We start from the raw sequence: 12,150 nt of genomic DNA, 5'->3' as shown, positions 1-12,150 counted from the left end.
AAGCTCCCAACCGCTCCTTTTTTTCTTTTTTTTTCTTTTTTATTCTGGGCCAGCTTTAGCTCTGAGGACTCGGCTGCTGAAAACAGGTTTCTGGCCTTTGTTTACCTTCTGTATTTGATACCATGTTGCAGTCCGGCTGGCTGAAGCTCCACTGAGTAAAGCAGGTTTCTGGGGTATTTTTAGCTTCTTTATTCGCAACATAGTTGCTTAGAGTTGCAGCTGAGAGGCAGGCAAGTCAGGCAGGGAACGTTGGAGTCCTCCATCACTGAAGCAAGCAAGCCTTATGTTCACTTCAAGCTGCCTGGCTGCTGGCCACCATCTTGGCTGGCAGTTAATTTGCATATCGCCCTGATTAGCCAATGGGAAGGGTAGCGGACGTATGGCTAATTACCATGTTTCTCTTGTATTAGATAGGATTTTACTCTTGTAATAAAAAGTATAATGTATACTTCAATTGACTGATATAATTTTTTTGCTATAACATGGATGAATCTTTTTAGTTTACTTTATTTTTTAATATATTTTTATTAATTTCAGAGAGGAAGGAAGAGAGAGAGAGATAGAAACATCAATGATGAGAGAGAATCATTGATTGGCTGCCTCCTGCATGCCCCCCACTGGGGATCAAGCCCACAACCCAGGCATGTGCCCTTGACCAGATTTGAACCTGGGACCTTTCAGTCCACAGGCCAAAGCCTATCCAAACCAGCTAGGGCATAGTTAACTTTACTTTTAAGAGTATTACTGAAGTTCCCCATTCCTCCTTCCAAGCCCCCATCTACCCAGTCCCTTCACCATACTATTGTCTGTGTCCATGGGTTATACATAAAAGTTCTTTGCTTATTCTCTGTCCATCACCCCTCCACCCTTTCCTCTGAGATCCTCAGCCTGTTCTATGCTTCCATGCCTCTGGACCTATTTCATCCATTTATTTTGTTCATTAGATTCCACACATAAGTGAAATCATCTTATACTTGTCTTTCTCTGACTGGCTTATTTTGCTTAGCATAATACTCCCCAAGTCCCTCCACGCTGTCTTAAAGGGTAAGGCATCCTTCTTTAATATATATATTAAATTGATTTTTAGAAAGAAAGGAAGGGAGAGGGATAGAGACATAGAAATATCATGCATGCCCCTACTGGGGATGGAGCTTGCAAACCAGGTATATGCCCTGACCTGGAATGGAACCTTGACCTCTTGGTTGCTGGGTCAACTCTCAATTGCTGAGCCACACAGGCCAGGAAGATCCTTCTTTTTTCCAATTGGCTCCTTGTGAGACTGAAAGCACTTAGATGTAAAAATTACTTATAAAACTTAACCCTTTTAACCCTGGCCAATGTTGCTCAGTGTTTGGAGTATTTGCCCACACACCTAAGGGTTGTGGATTCAAATCCCAGTCAAGGACATGTACCTGGGTTGCAAGTTCCATCCCAGCCCAGGTCAGGTGGGCATATGCAGGAGGCAACAGGTTAATCTGTCTCTCTCACACTGATGTTTCTCTCCTCTCTCTCCTTCCACCCTCCCTTCCACTCTCTCTAAAAACCAGTGGAAAAAATATCCTGGGATGATGTTTAATAACAACAAAAACACACAACACTTTTAATTCATAGGTAATATATTATTAATACAATACAATGTGACTTTAAAATCACATTCTATTTCTTTCAGACAGAGGAGATTTCAGACACCCAAGAGCTTTGGGACTTTAGTAGTAGAACTTCCTATTGCTTCAGAAAACCTAGTATCTTGAAAATGTAGTGACTAACCATATTAAGGAGGTTTTGTCTATCTGTGGGCTTAATCTTATTTACTTCAACCTTTAACTAACTTGATTTCTCTGTATATAATTTGGATTAGAGCTCTAAATTTCCTTTCAGTTTTTAAGTACGATTATTTATTTTGATTTATTTTGTTTCTCTTGATAGATAGGTAGATTGGTTGATCAATAGATCAATCAATGTTTGAAAAAAGGAAGAGAGAGAGAGAAAGAAAGAAGAAAGAAAGAAGAAGAAAGAAAGAAAGAAAGAAAGAAAAAAAAAGAAAGAAAGAAAAAGAAGGTAGATGTAAATATGCAGCCTATATCATGGCAAGTCACTCACATAGACTTCAACATGCATTTCCTAGGAATGAGGGCATTCTATAACATAACGAGATTTCCTTTATCATAGCTAAGGAGCATTAACATATATCATATAATATACAGGCCTTATTTAAATTTCCCAATTTTCTCAAAATTGACTTTATTTTTTTCTTTCTCTCATTCAGCATCCAGTAAATATTCACATATTCTATTTAGTTGCTATATATTGTTGATCTGTTTACTATAATACAGTTCTCAGTTCTCTTTCCTTTGTTTTATTGTTATTTTTTTATTGACAGTTATCTTTCTGAAGAGTTCAGGGAAGTTCTTTTCCAGAATGTCCCACTGTATTGTTTTATATACTTGTTTCTTTATGATTAGATTCAGGTTAAACTATTTGGTAAAATATTATATAAGAATACTATATAAGTTAACAAGTGATTTATCTATAGTGAAATAATTTTCATTTATTTTTAAGTATTTTCATCATAAATATAATCTAATGCTATAGCAGTAGAATCCTACTATATAAAGCGCCAGGGTCCGTCACAACCGAAATGTTGGGACAGACGACAGAACACCATGCTAGGGTCCCGGCTGGTGCTGCGGAAGTCAGTCCTGGGTCCCTGCAGCCCGCAGTGGGAGTCAGTCCTGGGTCCTGGTGGCCCGCGGTGGGAGTCAGTCCTGGGTCCTGATGGCCTGCGGTGGGAGTCAGTCCTGGGTCCAGCAATGTGGCAAGAGTCCTTCCTGGGTCCGGGCCCGCATTGCAGAAGTTGGTCCTGAATCCCAGCGGCCCATGGTGGGAGTAGATCCTGTGTCCCGGCCACCTGTGGTGCAATGGCGGGAGGGAGCTGTGGGAATGGAACCATGATGCCATCGAACTGGCCTCTGGGTCCCTCCCCTCTCCCATAGACTCAGGGGAACCACAGCCATGCTGCGATGGGACTGGCCTCTTGGTCCCTCCCCCCTGGCCCACAGACCCCAGGGAACCAGAGCCATGCCGTGATGGTACTGGGCCCTACCTCAGGGGTCCCGGATTGTGAGAGTGTTCAGGCTGGGCTGAGAGATGCCCCCCCCTCCGCCCCCGCAACCCAGAGTGCACAAATTTTCATGCAACAGGCCTCTAGTTGTAAAATAAAAAAGAAGGCAATCCCATTGTCTTAAGTCACACAATAAAATTTTTATGTATCTTCAATACTTTTCCTATTATTATTTTTAACACTTTTAATTATACTGCAACCTAACTTTGTGTTGTTTTTTAAATCATTATTGTTGAAAGTATTACATATGTACCCTTTGTCCCCCATTGACCTCTCCCAGCCTTCCCCCACCCCAGGCCTTCACCACCTATTGCCTGTGTCCATAGGTTATACATATATGCATATAAGTTCATTGGTTGATCTCTTCCCACCCAACCACCCTCATCTGCATTCCCTCTGAGATTTGACAATCTATTTGATGTTTCTATGACTCTGGGTCTATTTTTGTCCATCAGTTTATGTTGTTCATTAGATTCCACGAATGAGTGAGACCATGTGATGCTTATCTTTCTCTGACTGGCTTATTTTGCTTAGCATAGGTTGTTTTTGACATAACATCAGATTACATGCATTTTCAATGATACTATGAGCATCCAGTTGCAGTCAGCATCAAGCACTCTCTATTTACTACTTCTTTTCAAGTGTATGACACCCCCTTGAAGTAGGTTCTTTTATTATCCCCACTAGAGGCCTGGTGCATGGATTCATGCACTGGTGGGGTCCCTCAGCCTGGCCTGCTCCCTGTTGCAATCTGGGACCCTTCAGGAGATGTTAGACTGCTGGTTTCGGCCTGATCCCCCAGGCATTGGGCCAAAACTGGCAGTCTGACATCCCTCAAGGGATGTAGTAGTGCACGAAGTGGTACACGGCTGGGGAGGAGCCCGAGCCAAGGCCTAGCACTGCGCTGTTCCACTCATCCAAGCTCCACTGTGCCTGCCGCTGCCGCTGCTTGGTATGCTCGCTGAGCAGCGCTCCCACTGTGGGAGCACACTGACCACCAGGGGGAAGCTCCTGCACTGAGTGTCTGCCCCCTGGTGATCTGTGTGCATCATAGCAACTTGTCGACTGGTTGTTTGGTCATTCGGTAGCTTGGTCGCTTAGGCTTTTATATATATATACTAGGGGCCCGGTGCACGAAATTCGTGCACTGGGTATGGGGGGGGGCAGTGTCCCTAAGCCCAGCCTGCCCCCTCTCACATACTGGGAGCCCTCAGGCGTTGACCCCCATCACCCTCCAATCGCAGGATCGGCCCCTTGCCCAGGCCTGACGCCTCTGACAGAGGTGTCAGGCCTGGGCAGGGGACCCCCAGTTCCCAGTGGTTGCAGGCTCCGCCCCTGCCCAGGCCTAACGCCTCTGGCCTAGGCATCTGCCCGGGCAGCGGGGACCTGCAGTGGCAGCGGGGGACGCCGCAATCACGCGGGCTCCGCCCCTGCCCCTGCAGGACGCCTCTGGCTGAGGCATCCAGCCGGGCAGCGGGGACCCGCAGCTGCAGCAGCCCTGTGATCATGGGCTTCGCTTTAGGCCCAGGCAAGGGACCCCTAGCTCCCGGGACTGCCAGTTTTGACCATGCCCAGCTCCCATCGCTGGCTCCCGCCCTACTTCCTGCTATCACTGGCCAGGGCAGCAAAGGCGCCTGATTCTCCGATCTAACCCCCAGCTCTTAGCTCCCCCCTGGGTTTCTGATCACTGTCAGTGGCAGGGGGCTTCTTCCTGCTTTCCCTTTCGCCTCCCTGCATTGTTCCTACATATGCAAATTAACCACCATCTTGTTGGCAGTTAACTGCCAATCTTATTTGGCAGTTAATTTGCATATAGCCCTGATTAGCCAATGAAAAGGGTAGCATCGTATGCCAATTACCATTTTTCTCTTTTATTATTGTAGATAAATTTTAAAGTTGGGAAAACTGAGACTCCATCCCAAAGTTGGTAAGGGGTAGAGATTTGAACCCAAATGTATATGACTCCATTGCACCATCTGTCTTCTATCATTTTTATTTAACGTGTTTTGATTTATTCATTTCATGTAAACACACTAGTAGCACTTACCAACTTAGGCCTTCCCTACTTTTCAGAATATTTTACCACTTCCTTTAAATTATGAGCATAGCTGCAGACTGGCTGCAGAGGCTAGTGCTTTCTACTTTCCCCCTATGAACTTAATCTAAATTCTCAAAATCTATTTTCTTTCATCAAGGAGGCAATGCGATTTTTAGGTAAATGACAAAGTCATCCAGGAGACTGGGTAGGAGTGAGTAAACAAAATAAACCAGATGAGACAACAGCCAGGAGCCAAAGTCTCAAGTATTCCAGGCCACATTAGACTTTCCTAACGATGAAGAAATTCTGTCCTGGGCCCTGGAGGACTCTGCCCTTGATAGCAGCCTGGCTATGGGTCATCTGTCTTTTCCTTGGCTCCACTGGAAGACTCTGAAATTTAAGCCATGCAAAACCATTCTGTTGTTAAAGGCTCCTGATCTATATACACCCCACTTTTTAGAAATGTGTCCTATGTCAAAGACCTGAGAAACACAAATTTTTATACTTCTAACTGAACTTTAATTGGGTTAAACGCCTACATTTGTCTCATAGCCTGTGGTGCCAGCCTAGGAAGAGGCAGCAGTAGCAGCAGCCTTTGCCAGCCCAACATTTGGGAGGGCTCTGAGCACAGCAGGAAAGCTGAATGCATTTTAACTGCAGCCAAGTTAGTGGTTTAAACTTCATAAACATGTATTAAATGTTATGACTCTTATCTTAATGCCATGGCATTCCTACCTTAAAGAATAGTTATTTTTAAAAAAACATAATTCAGCAAATAGTTCTAAGAAGTTTTATTCTTTTTAAAGATAATTAATTATATTTAGTTGCTTGTCTTTTCTTTGACCTTTTCCTATAGATCCAACCCCATAACATAGTCAGGATGGTCAATCTTTTACCAAATGGTTATGACAATATAACCTCCTTGTGATTAAAAATTAAAATGAGGTGCCAGCTGGCGTGGCTCAGTGGTTGAGCATCAACCTATGAACCAGGAAGTTTTGGTTCAATTGCCAGTTAGGGCACATGCATGAGTTGCAGGCTCGATCCCCGGTGTGGGGCAGGCAGGGACAGTTAATCAATGATTCTCTCTCTTCATTGATGTTTCTATCTCTCTCTCCCTCTCTGAAATCAATAAAAATATATTTTAAAAAATTAAAATGAAGTAAAATAGAGTTCCCCATAGTTTTATACTTTTATTTGATTCTAAGATTGGAAGTAATGATCAGGAATTACCTGGCTTTCTCTTACGATAATTTTCTTTCTTCAATGCTTGGTTTTAACAATTAAAGAAAATATCAAGAGAGATGATTAACCCATGAAATTAACTACATTTGTTAAAGAGTGACCCAACCCTGGTCAGTTATTTCCCAATACTGTTTCTAAAGAGGCTAAAGGGCCTGTGTATTACCCAGCAGCATCAGTTATCTTCTGCCACGATGATGCTACATAAGAAATAAACACAAGATTTCAACGTCATATAATAATAAACATTTATAAATCCTGCATTTGGAGTGATTGGCTAGACAGTTGTTAATGCTGATCTTGGTTATGCATGTTTCCATATCTGGGGATCCATTGGCTGTCAGCTGATCTACTCTGCCCCTGACTGAGATGACTTGGCAACTTGGTTTTGTTTCACATGCCTCTCATTCTCTAGCAGGCATATTCTCAAGGCAAAGGCATGAGAAAGCAAGTCCCAATGTACAAGATCATCTCAAGTCTTTGTGTTACATCTGCTGAGTTTGATGGGACAAAGTCAGTCACATGGTTGAGTCCATTTTCAAGAGGTAGAGCAGGTTACCCTAACCACAATCAAAGGGCATTTCAATATTACATAGCAAAACAGAGTTGAAGAGAGGAGCAAAAACTTAGGCATACAATTTCAATATACCAGAGCAGAAATTCTATTCCCTATAGGGTTAAAGGCAGTTTGAATTATCTGCCAATAACTACTGTCCACTGCAGACTCAATAATGAGGCCAATTTTTTTTTATTTTTTTTTAGAGGGGGGAACCCAGTCACCTGAGTAACTGGTCTCAAAATCCAAGGTAGGAGAAAGAAATAATTTTCCCAGCTGGTGTGGCTCAGTGGTTGTGTGTTGACCTATAAACCATGAGGTCACGGTTCAATTCCCAGTCCAGGCATATGCCCAGGTTACAGGTCAATCCCCAGTGTGGTGTGTGTGGGAGGCAGCCGATCAATAATTCTCTCTCATCATTGATGTTTCTATCTCTCTCCCTCTCCCTTCGTCTCTGAAATCAATAAAAACATATTTTTTAAAACGAATAATTTGGCATGGAAAGATGTCCAGAAAGAGTCGATATTGTTAAAATGTCAATCCTTCCCCAACTAACCTGTAAAATTCAAAGTAATCCCAGTCAAAGTTCCAGGAAGCTGTTTTTATAGAAATTGCCAAGATAATTCTAAAATTTACATGGGAAAGCAAAGGAAATAGCAGTGAAAACAGTTTTGAAAGGGAACAAAGTATTTCAAGACTTAATATAAAGCTTCTGGGATCAAGAGTGCATGTATTGATGAAAGAGTAACATGCTAACCAATAGGATAAAACTGGATCCAAAGTAGATGCAAATACATGGCAACTTCTTTAAAATTTTTCTAAAACTAGGAAACCAAGGAAACTCAATAGAGAAAGGATCATTGTTCAACAGATTGTGCTGAAATTTGGGCTTTCATAGTAAAATTATGGGTCTTGACCCATACTTTACATCATATACAAAAATCAATTACTCACACACAAAACCTAACAACATAAAATGTCTATAAGAAAGTACAGAAAAAAAATATCTTTGCAACCATGGATCCAGCAAAAATTTCTTAACTGGAACACAAAAAATAATAAACTAAGAAAGAAAAAAATGACAAAGAGGACTTGGTTAAAACTAAAAATTCTGCACTTTGAAATGCACTGTTAAGTAAAGGAAAATGAGCAGCATAGACTTGGGGAGAATATTTTCAAAACACATTTATTATAAAAGACTGTTATCCAAAAAATATAAAGAAATCTGTAAAGTAAGGATATACAAACCAGTAAAAATGAGCAAAATATTTGAACACTTCATGAAAGAAGATAGATGGCAAATCAACAAATGAAAAGATATTCAACATTGCTAGTCATTAGTGAAATGCAAATTAAAACCACAATAAAATACTAACACATATCTATTTGATAAATAAAATTTTAAAAACTGTCAAGATCAAGAACTAATAAGAATGTGGAGCAATTGGAACCCTCATAAATTGCTTGTAGTAATGAAAAATAGGACAGCCAATTTAGAAAAACAGTTGACAGTTCCTTATAAAGTTAAATGTCATACGATGGAGCATTTGGGCATTTACCCAAGAAAAGTGAAAACATATGCCTGCACACAAAGCTGTATGTTAATGATTATAGCAGCTTTATTCATATCTCCAAAAGCTATAAACAACCCAAATAACCACCACCTGATAAATGGATAAATTGATACAATAAAATATGACTCAGAAATAAAAAGAAATTAATTAATGATAAAGGTAACAATGTGGCTGAAACTGGTTTGGCTCAGTGGATAGAGCGTCTGCCTGCGGACTGAAGGGTCCCAGGTTCGATTCCGGTCGAGGGCATGTACCTGGGTTGCGGAAGCATCCCCAGTGGGGGATGTGCAGGAGGCGGCTGATCGATGTCTCTCTCTCATCGATGTTTCTGACTCTCTGTTTCTCTCCCTTCCTCTCTGTAAAAAATCAATAAAATATATTTTTTAAAAAAAGGTAACAATGTGGATAACCTAAAATGCATTATGCTAAGGGGAAAAAGTCAGACTTAAAATGCTACTTTCCCTATCATTCCATTTAAACAACATGATGGAAGCTAAAAAACTATGGGGATGGAGAGGGGTAATTGTTAGGAGCAGAGGGTAGGATGAGAGGCTTGACAATAAATGTACATGAGAGAAATTTTGGGTGGATGGAAAATGTCCTATATCTGGATTGTAGCGATACTCACACAACTGTATGTGTTTTCAGAATTCATAGAACTATACACCCCCCAAAAATGTTGAATTTTGCTACATGTAAATTTTTCTCAGAAAACCTGACTTTAAAAAGAGGATGTTGCCCTGACCAGTTTGGCTCAGTGGATAGAGCATCGGCCTGCAAACTATAGGGTCCCAGGTTTGATTCCAGTCAAGGGCATGTACCTTGGTTGTGGGCACATCCCCAATAGGGAGTGTGCAGGAAGCAGCTGAATCGATGTTTCTCTCTCATTGATGTTTCTAACTCTATCCCTCTCCCTTCCTCTCTGTAAAAAATCAATAAAATATATTTTTTAAAAAAAGAGGATGTTAGGGAAGCACAAAACAGAGCCATTTACACCATACATCAATAGGTATATAGTTGTGTTCTCAGATCCAGCCACCGAGACCACTATGTGCTCATATTCTCTTAGTCTTTTCAGTTAACAACTATCGTCAAAAGAGACATCTTGAACTAAAAGCTTCAAAAATTTAAGTTCTCCTTGACCCAGCTTCCATTTATAAAAATTTATTCTAAAGGGAGAATCTTAAATACTTTTTCTAAAAGACTTATTGGCCACGAAGTTCAAATTCTAAAACAAACAAACAAAAAAGGTAATATCTTTAATGCCAACAAATACTGCTGGCAATAGAAGGTCTGAGAGTCAAAATATTAAATAAGTTTGGTTCATCCATGCAATGAAACAGAACATTTTATTATATGGAAATGTGATCACCATATAGTAAGTTAAAAAAAACTGGATAAGACAGTACTAATGGTATGATCTTTCTTTTGAAATATGTGGGGAGAGAGAGAGAGGAAGACTGAAAGGGTCAATATGCCAAAATGCTAATGACAATTACTTTCTGAGAGTGAGATTGTGGGTAAAATTTTCCCTATATTTTCTAAATCTTCTAAGATAATATGTATTTATTTGATACTAAGAGACAAAATAACCTCTCAAGTTATTTTTAAAAGTCATCCATAGATTTTTTAAGCCATAAGTCAATTCCATTACACTTGGTCCTCATGGATGTCTTAATATCTGTGTTAGTATTGATTAAGGCTGAACAGTCAAAAAGCTGCACTCTAAGGGTCTGTTGAGCTCCCAAGAGGAAGGAGGCATCTCCCCCCTGTTAGAAATCTCTGGGTCTTGCCATATATCTGATCCTATTCATGAAAAAAGTAAAGTTTTATTAGGGAAACCAGGTGCAAAGAGCTGTATTCATGAACCAAAACACTTTTGTTGTGGTAGAAAACTGATAAACTAGGTTTTAAAACTGGATACTGAATTGTTATGGAAGTGTTTTATTTGTGAGCAGCTAACAAGGAGTCAAGAGATGTGGGCAAGATCTGTATGACCATAGGCAAGATTTTTACCTCTCTGGATTTTATCTGAAAGATGAAGAGCTGAACCAGGAAGATTATTCTTGTGCTTTTTTTTTTCCTTCTATCATGGGAAAGAGAAATTGAGAGAATGGAAAGAGCAATAATCTATTTTCCTCTGGGATATTGTATATCCTCAAGTGACTCTGTTGAGAGGAAAGTTGAGACCAGAAAATGCCTGAGATTGCCTCAGGAGAGACTTGGAGATAATTTGTCTTTTGTGCACAGACAATGCTACTGTGGGATGCATCTGACAAAATGCAATATTAGGCTCAGAGACTTTTCCCCACTTCTCAGGCAACCCAGCACTCCTCTGGCTTCCTGAGACCAGGGGATCTGGGCTCTTTGGAGTCAGCAGCCTGTTATGAACATCAGTATTTTCTTGATGTTCCCATCAACAAAGTCAACAGTTTCATTGTGTCTGAGGTTGTACAAATAATGGACTTGAGCAAGGTGCTGAGAAGGACAGAAAGAGGATAACCATGGAAGAAGGTATGTGGTGAATGAGGTTGATGGGTTCTTAAGAACATGTAAAGCAAACTGGGGAGTTCACAAGATGGTGGCTGGCAAGATGGAGGTGAGGGAGAGGTGTGAGTGAGTGAGGGGGTGAAAGGGACATGTGTGGACGTGTGTGTGTGTGTGTGTGTGACAGTTAGATCCTACAGGAGTAGCAGGGGCTGGCAAATCAGGCTCTCCTGGACAGGGAGCCCCTGACACTGCTGTGGGCACTCTCCAGGCTATGGGGCTCGGGCACGGAGCCCACGCCATCTTGAAAGGGAGAGTCGCCTCCACTAGGAACTCAGCCTCATCACCACCCACTCTGGCTTTGGACACTACCTGGGACCCTGCAACCACTCCAACCAAAGTCATGCTGCCTTGTCCGCATACCTCAGACCCAGGATGTCCACCTCCAAGGGTACATGGGCTCGGCAGCAGAAACGGGGACTTCCCCCTCCCCAGCTGCTGGTCTCCAGACACCACGGTCACATAGTTTCCGTGCACGGGTCCCCTGAGACCACTGCCGCGGCAGGTATATCCTGGGTGCCTCTGTGAGCTGCTGGGCGTGCATATACCCAAACAAGGGGGCATGGCCCCTGCAGCAGAAAATGAGACTTCCCCCGCCCCAGCTGCTGACCTCTGGACACTGTGGTTGCACTGCTCCAGCGCACAGGCCCTGTGAGCCGACCGTCCCAGTAGGCAGCTCCTGGGGGCCTCTGTGAGCCACTCCTGGACACACACATACCTAAAGAAGGATGAGCAGCAACCACAGCAGAAACTTGGAGTCCCCCTCTCCAGCAGCTAGCCTCCTGACACCATGGTCGCACCGCTCCAGCATTCGCACCCCCCACCCCCGAGCTTACTGCCCTGGCAGGCAGCTCCTGGGCGCCTCTGTGAGCTGCTGCTGGGCAGGCATGCATACCCAACCAAGGGCTTATGGTTCCTGCAGCAGAAATGGGTCTTACACCTCCCTGGCTGCCAGCCTCCAGATGCCGTGGTCATGCCGCTCAAGGATGTGGGCCTCACAAGCATATGACCCTAGCAAGCACTCCTGGGTACCTCTGTGAGCTGCCACTAGGTGTGTGCCACTCCAACCAAG

Source organism: Myotis davidii, unplaced genomic scaffold (genome assembly GCF_000327345.1).
Source record: "Myotis davidii unplaced genomic scaffold, ASM32734v1 scaffold577, whole genome shotgun sequence".
NCBI classification, from domain to species: Eukaryota; Metazoa; Chordata; class Mammalia; order Chiroptera; family Vespertilionidae; genus Myotis; species Myotis davidii.
This window is presented reverse-complemented; position numbering follows the sequence as displayed.